Source organism: Dermacentor silvarum, chromosome 1 (genome assembly GCF_013339745.2).
Source record: "Dermacentor silvarum isolate Dsil-2018 chromosome 1, BIME_Dsil_1.4, whole genome shotgun sequence".
NCBI lineage: Eukaryota > Metazoa > Arthropoda > Arachnida > Ixodida > Ixodidae > Dermacentor > Dermacentor silvarum.
In genome coordinates this window covers 292,275,937-292,287,734 of record NC_051154.1, presented here as the reverse complement: position 1 = coordinate 292,287,734, position 11,798 = coordinate 292,275,937, and positions in this window count along the sequence as shown.

Genomic DNA, 11,798 nt, shown 5'->3' with positions numbered 1-11,798 from the left:
CTACAAAAAAGAGCTGTTCGTGCTTAGAGAACCTTAAACGAATTAACCACACAGCGCCATTTTTTTTCCAAACTAAACATACTGAAGTAATCAGTTATTCCAATTAAGGCTTGTTATGTTACACATAAGGAAATTTTGCATGACCCAAATACCCTGTCCACATCTTCGCCATCTGACAACTCACAATATCACCTTAGGCATAACCGACTTAGAACACCTATGTTTAGAACCAATTATGGTACTCAGACCCGCCTACCTAGTACCTCATTTCCTAAATAATAATCGAGAAATCGCTAATATGATTCAGGAATGCAGGTCAGCTTACAGTCTCAAGAAAAAGGTTAGAAATTATCTTTTGCTTAGCTCTTAAAACTTCTGTACGGTGCTTAGCTCTTCTATTTGGTCTCGATATTTTTTCCCCATTTTTTAGTCTCTACTCGTTCTCTTACATTTTTTCTCCTATTGTTTTATAATGTTTTGTAACACTGATTAGTATTATTTGTTTGTTTAAATATTTCGTTGTTCTCTCGCATTAACCGATGCTATACTATGTATACAGTGTAAGATTCTTGCTCTTTTTGTATTTGATTGCGTACCGCATACACTTTGTTCATTTTTTTTCTAGATTGTTGCACTATCCTTCATAATGTCCCACCCGCTGAGTAATGTATGGGTAGGGGGGCCTCTGTCAGGCAGTTGCATCTGCCTTTAGCCCCTTCATCCCAGACAATGAATTGTCTAAATAAAGCATTACAAAAAAAATCAGCTACGATTGCCCGTGACGACGCTTTAATAAACAAAACCACGTTGCACTTAGCGCACGTTTTTAACCGCGTGGTGGTATTCAAACAAGTATGGGTTTCAACCTCCTAAAGCAACACGCAGGCTACACGAGGGATGCCGAAGTGAGGGGTGGGGGTGATTAACTTCGACCACCCGAGTTTCCTGGAAGCGTTTTTGTATTCGGAATTCGGCCGCTGCGGTTGGGGAGTCGAACCCGCGCGACCTCGCACTCTGCAGAAGAACGTCGTATCCATGATATTGTCATGATGTAATTAGTTTGTTGCTCGGTTGAAAGGATTGACGCAGTTACATCTCTTTTTTTTTTCACGTTGCCCTCCGCGACTGTCGTTCAAAGGGAGACAAAGTACGACGTCAGACTCAGCAGCCTCGCCGTAGACAAGGTACGTTTAAACTGTGCTAACGCTGCACGCGCTGTCGCTGCTCTGCGGCTTGACATGCTGACCGGGAAACATGTCGTGCAAGTAGCTATACGAACCAAAGGCTGGTGGTTGTAGCTGGCATTGTTCTGGTACAACGAAGCTCCTGAATTTTCTTCTGCAGCTATTAACGAAATGTCACAAGTTCCTTCTCGTTGAGACTGACATTTTTGACGCGGCTCTTCTATCTGCGGTTTGTCAGCATTGATTTGTCGGCACAACCCACCATTGTTGCAAATAAGTAGTAAATACTTATCTAAGGAGAAGATAATATCCACATCATATCTACACGTATTAAAGACACAACAAAGATGAACACTGAAATAGTTTAGACTGCTAGTCTTTCAAAACATTATTTTCAATCGTTTGTTATTTTCTTTAATGGAAAAAGTTTGATGATTACCGAAAACCAAACTTGCTTTTTTTTTAATTTCGCTCCGAAACCTCAGTGCGGGTGCGCATTAGTGTAACGTCGTGGATTTCAGAGCATTTTCTTGCATCTGAACCAGCTGTGCCACTGAAAATCAGTTCTTGAAAGCTACTGGGTTAAGCGTTTGGTTCTTTTTAGCATACAGTGTTGTCTTTCTTCACTGATAAACAATTAACGATAGAGCCAATCAGACGCGGTCGAAACCCCTGACGTCACGGAGAGTTTGTGCGGAAACTTCGGGGCGGCGTTGGGCGCCCGTCTCGCGCATTCTCTCCGTGGTCCCCTTAACGAGCTTGCATTCCTCTCTGAAAGAATGGCCGTTTTGATATTGCAGGAGCGCAATTTAATAGCACAGCTCAGCATTCCCTGTGATAGCGCGCCTATGTCACAAAGCTGTGTGGCCTCACTGCTTTTAATTATTCCATTCGATTTCGTCCTACTTATTGCCCCCTCGGTGCATACTTAATTATGCTTAATGTTAATACGCTTATCAATGATATCTCGGGCAAGCATCTTGTCGACTTCCTTTGTATGACCTGGCGCTCAGTAGGGCAGACGTGATAGGGCCGTCGGTGGATCGGGCTGGCGTCGCCGGTGTGTATCCGATGTTTCAGAACGGACGTTTGACCCAGTGGCCGGTCATCGAGATCGAAAATGTCCCGGTACGAGGCGAGAAGGCAATCAAGTGCGTCCGCATGGTGGGTCCGAAGGTCAGGAGCGACCATTGTCGAGAATGGTTCTAATGCTCGGGTTGTAGGGTCCGAACCAGCAGAGGTAGAGGTCGCAGTATCACTAGTCAAGGCAGAAATGTGGTAGTCGGAAGCCGGGGTCAAGGTTGCAAGAGATATGCCCTGAGGTAGCACTTGAGGACAGACGGCCGAAATTCACCACAGGAAGACAGGTGGCATTGTCTTTTACGCGGACTACCGTGTGGGGGAATGCGACGTTCTGCGACAGGAGGACGGTGGCTTTGCGCGACACGACGTAATCGCCATCGGCGACAGGTGGATCGGGTGAAACGGCAATATAGGTCACGGCTCGGTGAGGTAGGCGAACGTAATCGGTGGAGCATAGTCGACTCGGGGTAGGATCCAGAGGGTCAACCGCACACTGTAGGGCGAGTTGGACAACACCCGAAGAGCAATCAATAACGGCCGAATGTGCCGACAGAAAATCAAGGCCTATAAGATGATTTCGTGTGGGCACTGCTCCAAAACGTAAAACAGAAAAGGTGTCCGGCTACAGTGACATGGGCGGCACACATCACAGTTACAGCTGGAGTTCACTGTCGGCTACGCGGACGAACGCGAGCGGGGCAGGAGTGGGACTTTGTTTAGGCGCGTACGGAGGTTCGAGTTCATAACCGATATGTGTGCTCCTGTGTCAATCAGTGCTGTCACAGCTATACCGTCCACGTCCACGTTGATAAGGTTGTGATGGCCAGGCAGAGTAAATAGAGGAATTTCGGGTCGGGTCGTCATGGCAGGCTCACCTCTCGGAGCTGCGCCCGTTAGTTTTCCGTGGAGCGGCGGGAGTAAGGGGACGGAGAGCGACGAGGCAGAGGCGAGCAGGAAAGACGTGGGCGTGGCGAAGGGGAACGGTTTTGTCGTGCGGGCAGACATGTTGGAGCGGTGCCTTCTTCAATCCGTGGCGGCGGGCTGGGACTGCCAGGCGGGCGTCAGCATTGCGATAGCTCTGCCAAGGCTGCGTGTTCCAAGAGCTGCGACAATGGTGAGAAATATGATCAACGAGTCCACAGCAGTATATAGGCCTATCATCAGAAGTGCGTCATTCCTCCCGGTTACGATAACGAGAACGCGCGTACGAACTTCTTTGTAGATCAGGAACGCCGGGTGAGCGGTATTCGTGTCTGTGGGCTGGGCTCAGTGAATGGAGTCCGACATTGGCCAACTCTTGCCGCACAACGGTCTGGATTAGGGATATTGTTGCATGGGAGTCGTCTGGGCTGCGAACCTGGGTAGGAACAGGAGATGCAGCTTCAATATCCCGGCGGGCCATGTGCACAGTACTGTCGGATGCAGGCTGCAAAGGTGGGAAACGGAGGTCCTTGCAGGTAAATGTTGTAGCCGTATTAGGAAGGCGAGAAAAGTTGTGAGCAATGCGACGGCTTTTGGCTTCTTCGAATCGGCGGCATTCAGCAATGATGTCCTGCACTGTCAATGAGTTCTTGAAAACGAAGAGCGTAAACGCGTCATCCGCGATTCATTTGAGGATGTGCGCGACCTTTTCCGCTTCTGGCATTTTCTCGTAAACCTTGCGACAAAGAGCAAGCACGTCCTGAATATATGTTACATAGGACTCAATGCACGTCTGAGCAAGGTCTTTCTGCGCGGCACGCCGGCGGCCAACAGGCTTGCCAAACAAATCAGTGAGCTTTTGCTTGCACAGGCCCTATCTGGTGAGTTCCTCTCCGTTCCCGCAATGTAAAATACCAGGTTCGCGAGCATGACGGTCTGGTCCCAGTGATTGCTCGCGCTCACCCGTTCGTAGAGTTGAAGTCAGTCTTCAACGTCGGTGTTGTCTGTGCCGGAAAAGGTTCCAGGGTCGCGCGGTTGTACCAGGATGACAGTGGGCGCAGTTTGCGACATGCCCGAAACATTCTCGCCTTGAGCTGGCAGTGTCAATGCAGCCAAGGAGCGCCCGCTACGTAAATCCGTTGTGCTTCTTGGAGTACCCCGCACCTCCACCAAAATTTTACGGGGAAAGAGGTTTAAAATATATTTACAGGAATATTTACAATGCGGCCACTGACATACAAAACATACAAGATGGCAACACCAATCTGCGCGACATCAGAGAGCGTCGTCGTCTTCCCTACTGTCCTCAGCTTCGTCTCCAGCAGCGCTTGGTAACAATATTATCGTGCCACCTTTTGTTATTGCGACGAGGTTTATTGTCGTCGATAACGTTGTAAGAACGCTAGGTACTGGTAGGCACTGCAAGGACTGTTTGTAGCACGGGGTTCTCTCGCGATCACGGCACAGTCCTTCGTCTTCCTCCTCAGTCGGCACATACCCAGGGGCGCCTCTGCTTCATTACAATGCCCCGGGAGCGAAGCATAGCCACCCTGGCGACTCAGGGCGCAGAGAAGATGAGTGGGTCGTAATACGGTTTCAGGCGGTTGACATGTACTGTCTCTCGCCCGCGACGACGCAGGTCTGGTGACACTGTGAGTGGCTTAACGATGTAGTTGACCGGTGAAGTGGCATTGATGATACGGTACGGACCGTGATAACGCGCCAGGAGTTTGGAAGAGAGGCCAGGAATATGGGCTGGTATCCAAAGCCAAACAAGTGAACCGGGAGCAAAGCTGGGTGGTGGTTGATGAGTATCGTCATGTCGTGTCTTTTGACGTTCTTGAGTCTCGCTAGTGAGAGAACGTGCCAGCTGACGGCAATCTTCAGCATACTTGGCGACTTCGGAAAGCGGAGTGTACTCTGCGGCGTCAGGTTGGTACGGCAGTATGGTGTCCAAAGGGCAGGAAGGCTCTCGGCCATACACAAGGAAAAACGGGGAAAAGCCGGTAGTCGCTTGCGTCGCGGTGTTGTATGCGAACGTGAGAAAGGGGAGTACGGTGTCCCAGTTGGAGTGGTCGGATGAAATATACATCCGCAACATGTCGCCAAGTGTGCGATTGAACCGTTCGGTCAGGCCGTTGGTTTGGGGATGGTATGCGGTCGATTTTCGGTGAATGATCCTGCACTCCGTGAGGAGGGCTTCGACACCCTCCGACAAGAAGACACGGCCCCTATCACTCAGTAGTTCTCGGGGAGCACCGTGGCGAAGAACAAAATTGCGAAGGATGAAAAACCCAACTTCAGGGGCGGTCGCTGCCGGCAGAGCTGCAGTCTCAGCGTAGCGAGTAAGATGATCTACGCCGACAATAATCCACCGATTTCCACACCCGCTGCATGGAAGCGGGCCGTAGAGGTCGATGCCGACGCGGTCGAACGGACGAGCCGGGCATGGTAGCGGCTGCAACGGTCCTGTGAAATGGTGTGTAGGTGTCTTGCCCTGTTGGCAAGTAGTACAAGCCTGAATGTACTTTTGCACAAAGTTGTACATGCCTCGCCAATAATAACGCTGACGCAACCTTGTGTAAGTTTTGAGGACGCCGGCATGAGCGCTTAGGGGATCAGCGTGAAAAGATGCGCAGATGTCAGAGCGCATATGACGAGGTATAGCAAGGAGCCATTTCCGACCGTCCGGCATATAGTTGCGGCCATATAGAATGTTGTCTCGCACGGAAAAGTGGGTTGCTTGGCGACGCAGTGCTCGTGTCGAAGGGACATCAGACGGAGCGGCGAGGTAGTCAAGTAACATTGCAAGTGTTGGGTCCTTGCGCTGCTCTGTGTGCATGTCGGTCATGGTCAATGGTGACAGGGTGGACGCGGAATCTGACAAAGGCGCCAAGTCAGGCGTCAGTGGGGAGCGGGAGAGCGCATCAGCGTCGGAGTGCTTGCGACCGGAGCGGTACATGACGCGGATGTCGTACTCTTGCAAGCGAAGCGCCCAACGTCCTAAGCGTCCCGACGGGTCTTTCAAGGAAGAAAGCCAACAAAGGGCATGGTGGTCTGTAACTACGGCGAAAGAACGGCCGTAAAGGTATGGACGAAACTTGCTTAGTGCCCAGACGATCGCCAGGCACTCCTTTTCTGTCACTGAGTAATTTAATTCTGCTTTCTTCAGAGTACGGCTAGCATAAGCGACGACGTATTCATCATAGCCAGCTTTCCGTTGCGCTAAGACCGCACCAAGGCCAACTCCGCTGGCGTCAGTGTGAACTTCCGTAGGAGCAGCAGGGTCGTAGTGGCGAAGAATAGGTGATGAAGTCAACAAGTGGCGCAACTGCTGAAATGCCGCATCACATTCAGGTGACCACGCTGCTATGCCGTTACTGTCGGAAAGTAAACTTGTCAAGGGCGCCATGATGGATGCGAAGTTGCGTACGAAGCGACGAAAATACGAACATAAGCCAATAAAACTTCTGAGGGTTTTGATAGACGTGGGCGTAGGGAAGTCTGCAACAGCGCGGAGCTTGTCTGGGTCCGGGAGGACGCCGTCCTTTGAGACTACGTGACCCAAGATGGTTAACTTGCTTGCAGCAAAACGGCACTTTATGAGGTTGAGCTGTAGGCCGGCAGAGGCGAGACAGGTCAGAATGTCATGTAGGCGAGCGAGGTGTGTCGGAAAATCGGTTGAGAAGACGACGATGTCGTCGAGGTAACATAGACATGTCTTCCATTTGTGGCCGCGAAGAATGGTATAGATCATACGCTCAAAAGTAGCAGGCGCGTTGCACAAACCGAAGGGCATGACGTTAAACTCGTAGAGGCCATCGGGTGTAACGAATGCGGTTTTCGGACGGTCAGGTTCGGCCATTGGAACTTGCCAGTACCCGGAGCGCAGATCCAAGGAAGTGAAATATTCTGCGCCTTGCAAGCAGTCGAGAGCGTCATCGATTCGAGGCAGTGGATAAACGTCTTTTCTTGTTATCTTGTTTAGGCGTCTGTAGTCGACACAAAAACGAATGGAGCCATGTTTTTTTCTTACCAACACGACAGGTGAAGACCAAGGACTTTGAGAAGGACGGATGACTTCCCGTTTGAGCATGTCGTCCACTTGCTCTGTGATGACTCGTCGCTCTTTGGCCGATACACGATACGGGCGCTGTCGCAAGGGGGAGTGGGAACCGGTGTCGATGGTGTGAGAAACACCGGTGGCACGGCCCAATGACGTCTGATGGCAGTCGAAAGAAGAAAGAAACTTGTGAAGGAGAGCGAGAAGTTGGCGGCGATGAGATGGGGAAAGAGCAGGGTCGATGGCGTTGTCAAAACACACTGAAGACGATGAGTCTGAGACAGAAGCGATGGCGTCAACGTAACAACGGTGGGAGTCGGTAGGAACATCGAGATCGGTCAACGTAGTCGACCGCCTGCACGTATCCTAGGGTCTCTCCACGCAGTAGGCTGATCGGGTACTGGTAGTAGTTGGTGACCAGCATAACAGTTGACCCAGATGTTATAGTGAGTACGGCAAACGGAAGAACGATGCCCTTGCGCTGAGCAAACACTTCGGACGGCGTGAACACTACAGTGGCGTCAGAGTCGGCAGCAGACGACAGGACAACAGCCAGCGACGACTCAGGGGGTATGGTTGTGTCGGCATCAACGATGAGTTTATCGGCAACGCGAGGAGAGCCGGTCAGCAGTGATTCACATAGTGGTAAAAGGGAAACTTCTGCGCGCGAACAGTCAATGACAGCATGATGACGTGACAGAAAATCCCAACCAAGGATGAGGTCGTGAGAGCACGATGGTAGCACAAAACACTCGATTATGGACAGAACGTCGTTGATGACAACACGGGCAGTGCATACAGCTGATGGGTGAATTCGCTGCGCGCTGGCAGTGGCGAGCACAAGGCCAGAGGGAGCTGTAGTCACTTTTCGGAGTTTGCGACGAAGGTTCTCGTGAATGACGGAAACGGCGGCTCCGGTATCAACTAGCGCAACTGCGGGTACTCCCTCTACAAAAACGGTAATAACATTTTGCGGCGAAGATGGAGGTCTTGAGAACGTCGACGTATTAGCAGTTCTTGCCTCAGGAACTGCACCAGTCAGTTTCCCGCGTCAGTGGAAGCTCGACGACGCAGCGGCGAAATCGAACGCCGACGAGGGGAAGGGGAACGACGAGTTTCTGATCGGCGATCAGTTTCAAGACGTCTCGGTGAAAATGGAGACGCGGCGGCGTATTGTGGTGCGTAGGTGGGCGTTTCAAAGGTGGTAGGCGTTGTTGGGGCGCGGCGGCGGCAGAAGCGCGCCACATGGCCAGCAATGCCGCAGGCGAAGCAGATAGGCCGGTTGTCTTCAGTGCGCCACGTCGAGGTTGGACGAAAAAAGTTGTCGCAGTTTCACCTGAAAGGTGAAGCATCAATTGCGATAGCAAATTTGTAGAGAGATATACGGAGTAATGATATTAGCTTTATCAGCTGTATAAACTTGGACATGCAGCAGCACCGGCAACGCGCCGAACTGTTGTCGACGCCGTCGGCATTTTGCCCGCGTTCGCTCAAAATGCGTGCGGCGTTGGTGACTGTTGCCGGAGCCTCTGATATAAATAGGCACTTGGTGCCGCAGCTAAACGTCGCCTCCCTTCCCTCCCCCTTCCCCCCCTCCCCCACGGCCTCTCGCGCATCGGAAGAAGGCGCGTTTGCTCTACATATATGGTGATTGTAAAGGAGGAAAGAGACGCCTACTTCTGCAGCCCTTAAGGAAGCACGGCGCAGAACGCGCGTTTGTTCTCCGCCGTGCGTTCACTCCCCGTGAAAGAGCGCGTCCCTCGCGCCCTTTCACTCGCACATACAGCGTTCGGCGGCGCGCGGCCACGATTTCATCTCCATTGACGTCATACGGAACCTCACGGCGACGGCGACGGCGACGGCGACGGCGACGCCGACGGCAGAAATCTGCTTTTGAGTGTCCATATAATTGCTATCGCAATAAAAACTGCGGCGACGGTCGGGCAACTGGAAATGAAGCCGGATGCATGGGCGATGAAATGGAAGCTGGCGGCGGAGGAGGCCGTGCAACCACGGCTGCGTAACTGAGCGGCAACGACGTAGGGTGGGTGGGAAAGTAGGCATATGGCTGCGGCACACTCATAGGATTGGGTGGGGAGGTTGGAGGAGCTGCAGGAAGCGCTTCCGATATCTGATTCCGGATGGCTTGCTGTAGCGTCGGAGTCAAAGCTGCCGAAGGTGAGTCGCTGTGAGGCAGCAGCGCGCTAGCTGCCTGGCCACCTCTTCACGAATAAAATCTTTTATGTGTTGCGATAGGGTCGAGTTGGGCAGAAGGTCGGCAGAAACCGCAATGCTCGAGACGGAATCGGTGAGCTGAATGTTTTGGCGAGCGATGGAACGTTGGCGGCGCAGCTCGTCAAAGCTCTGACATAGGTTAGTAAGGACTGATACGCTCGTTGGGCTTTTTGCCAGCAGCATCTGGAATGCGCCGTCCTCGATGCCCTTGAGGATATGCTTAATCTTGTCATCCTCTGACATCATGGGATTTACCCGCTTGCACAAATCGAGAACATACTCGATGTAGCTGGTGAATGTCTCTCCAGGCTGCTGTGCGCGCTGGCGCAGACGCTGTTCAGCGCGTAGCTTACGCACAGCGGGGCGATCAAACACTTCGGCAAAAAGGGTCTTAAATGCTGACCAGCTTGAAAAGTCTGATTCGTGGTTGAAGAACCACAGTTTGGCTACGTCGGCGAGGTAGAAGGACACATAGGACAGCTTAGCCTGGTCGTCCCATTTGTTATGGGCACTTACACGTTCGTACGATGAGAGCCAGGCTTCCACGTCGTGTTCGGCGGTCCCACTGAAAATTGGTGGATTATTGTCGGCGTAGATATATATGACCCCGTATCCTCTTGCCACCGGAGGGTCACTGCGGTGATATGTCGTATCAAATATAACTATTCTTTAGAACTTAACCTGTCTGGTCCTAGGATTTTTTTTTTACAAGCCAAGAAGGCATGCACGCATCTATCAAGTAAGGCTAGCTTTAATGAAGTTCTTTATCATCTTCCAATTTGTAGGCAGCGGTAAGAAAAGCGTATTATTTACAGTGCCGCATGTTATGATACCGCTGAAGAAAAAAAAATGTTGACAAGGCAAACATGAACATAATGTCGCCCCGTGTATTGTTTTTCTCCCAGTCTACTCCCGGAAAAGGAACGTGAGTATGAGCAACTTTTTTTACACTGATGTTGAAGCTTTAATGGCGTCGCGGAAACCTTAGAGGCCAACTGCTGCAAAATTTTGGACTGCGTCAAAAGTCTAGATCCAGATACTCTATCTATAGAGCCGCCTCCGTCCAATAATTTCAGTTTGAAATACTGGTTTGAAGTACGCAAAAATGAGCATTAGGGATCCCGAAACTGGAATCCAAAAAAAGAGCTCCACCAAATGACGCAGTACCTGCATAACCTCCGAGATTTGTCGGTGGTCGTGTTGGGCGCTCAGTATCTCGGAGGTCATAGTAGGTGTTTTTCAAAGGCGGTTAAAAAGAGTGTATGACAATTACCAGCTGCGAAACTTTGCCAAGATTGCTTCGGTGGTATACGAATAGTACTACTCGTTAGTTGCCAATTTAGCGAAACTGAAATTTAATTGTAGTAGGCCTTTAAAAAGTGTATTAAAGCACGAAACACCGGGCGCAAACAAAACCGTAACCAACGTGCAACCCACAAGTCTCATGCAAATACCTGGCATCCAGACATTGCAATTTCGACAGAAAGTTATACAGCTTAAAGTTCTTTTTCGTCTCATAAACAAATTAGCGTCGCACCATGATCCATACGTCTGTCAATTAGCTACACGGCTAACCAGACAACATCACCCGGAATGTTTAACTCCTTATCAAGCAAAAATTAGAGCAAGTTTGTCAAATTTTCATTCTCCCCTGCACTATAGGTAAATAGAGAACTCTACTATCGCCATTTCTAAGCGGTACCAATTCTTTAGAATGCATTAGTTACTTATATTACATTTTGGCAATTGGAATGTGATTTGTTTGTTTTCTGAATGCTTCTGTGCATTTTTTCTTGTACCGTATTTTTGCGGCCTTCTGCTTGGTCCCAGATGAGCCTGCAGTATTGTGTAATTATTGATTGATTGATTAATAATTAAATAATATGCATTTAAATAATTGATTGATTTGCGGGTTAAAGTGAGCGCCCGTGAAGTTAATCCATCAGAAGGCCCCAACCCTGGGCTGCGGTTGAGAACGTGTCCTCAATCACGGTGAACGCCTGCCTTCTTCGCGCAGTTAGGGAATCGACACACTGAAGTTCACGGTTATTACCCGCCGAAACTGGCAGGTCCAGTTTGTGCACCCAGTGAAAGGTTAGTAGTAGAGATGCGAGGCTTCGAGGGGGGGGGGGGGGGGAGAGAAAAAAAAAGGCGGTTTCGTGTTGTTTTCCTGGAACATCAAAAGCCGGAAAAGAAAATCAAATTCATTGAATACAACGACGTTATTTATCAATGCCAAACTGACACGTTTGTGACTGTTTGTGTTTAAATGCTCACGGCAACCTCCATTTCATGTAATCCTATTTACTTGG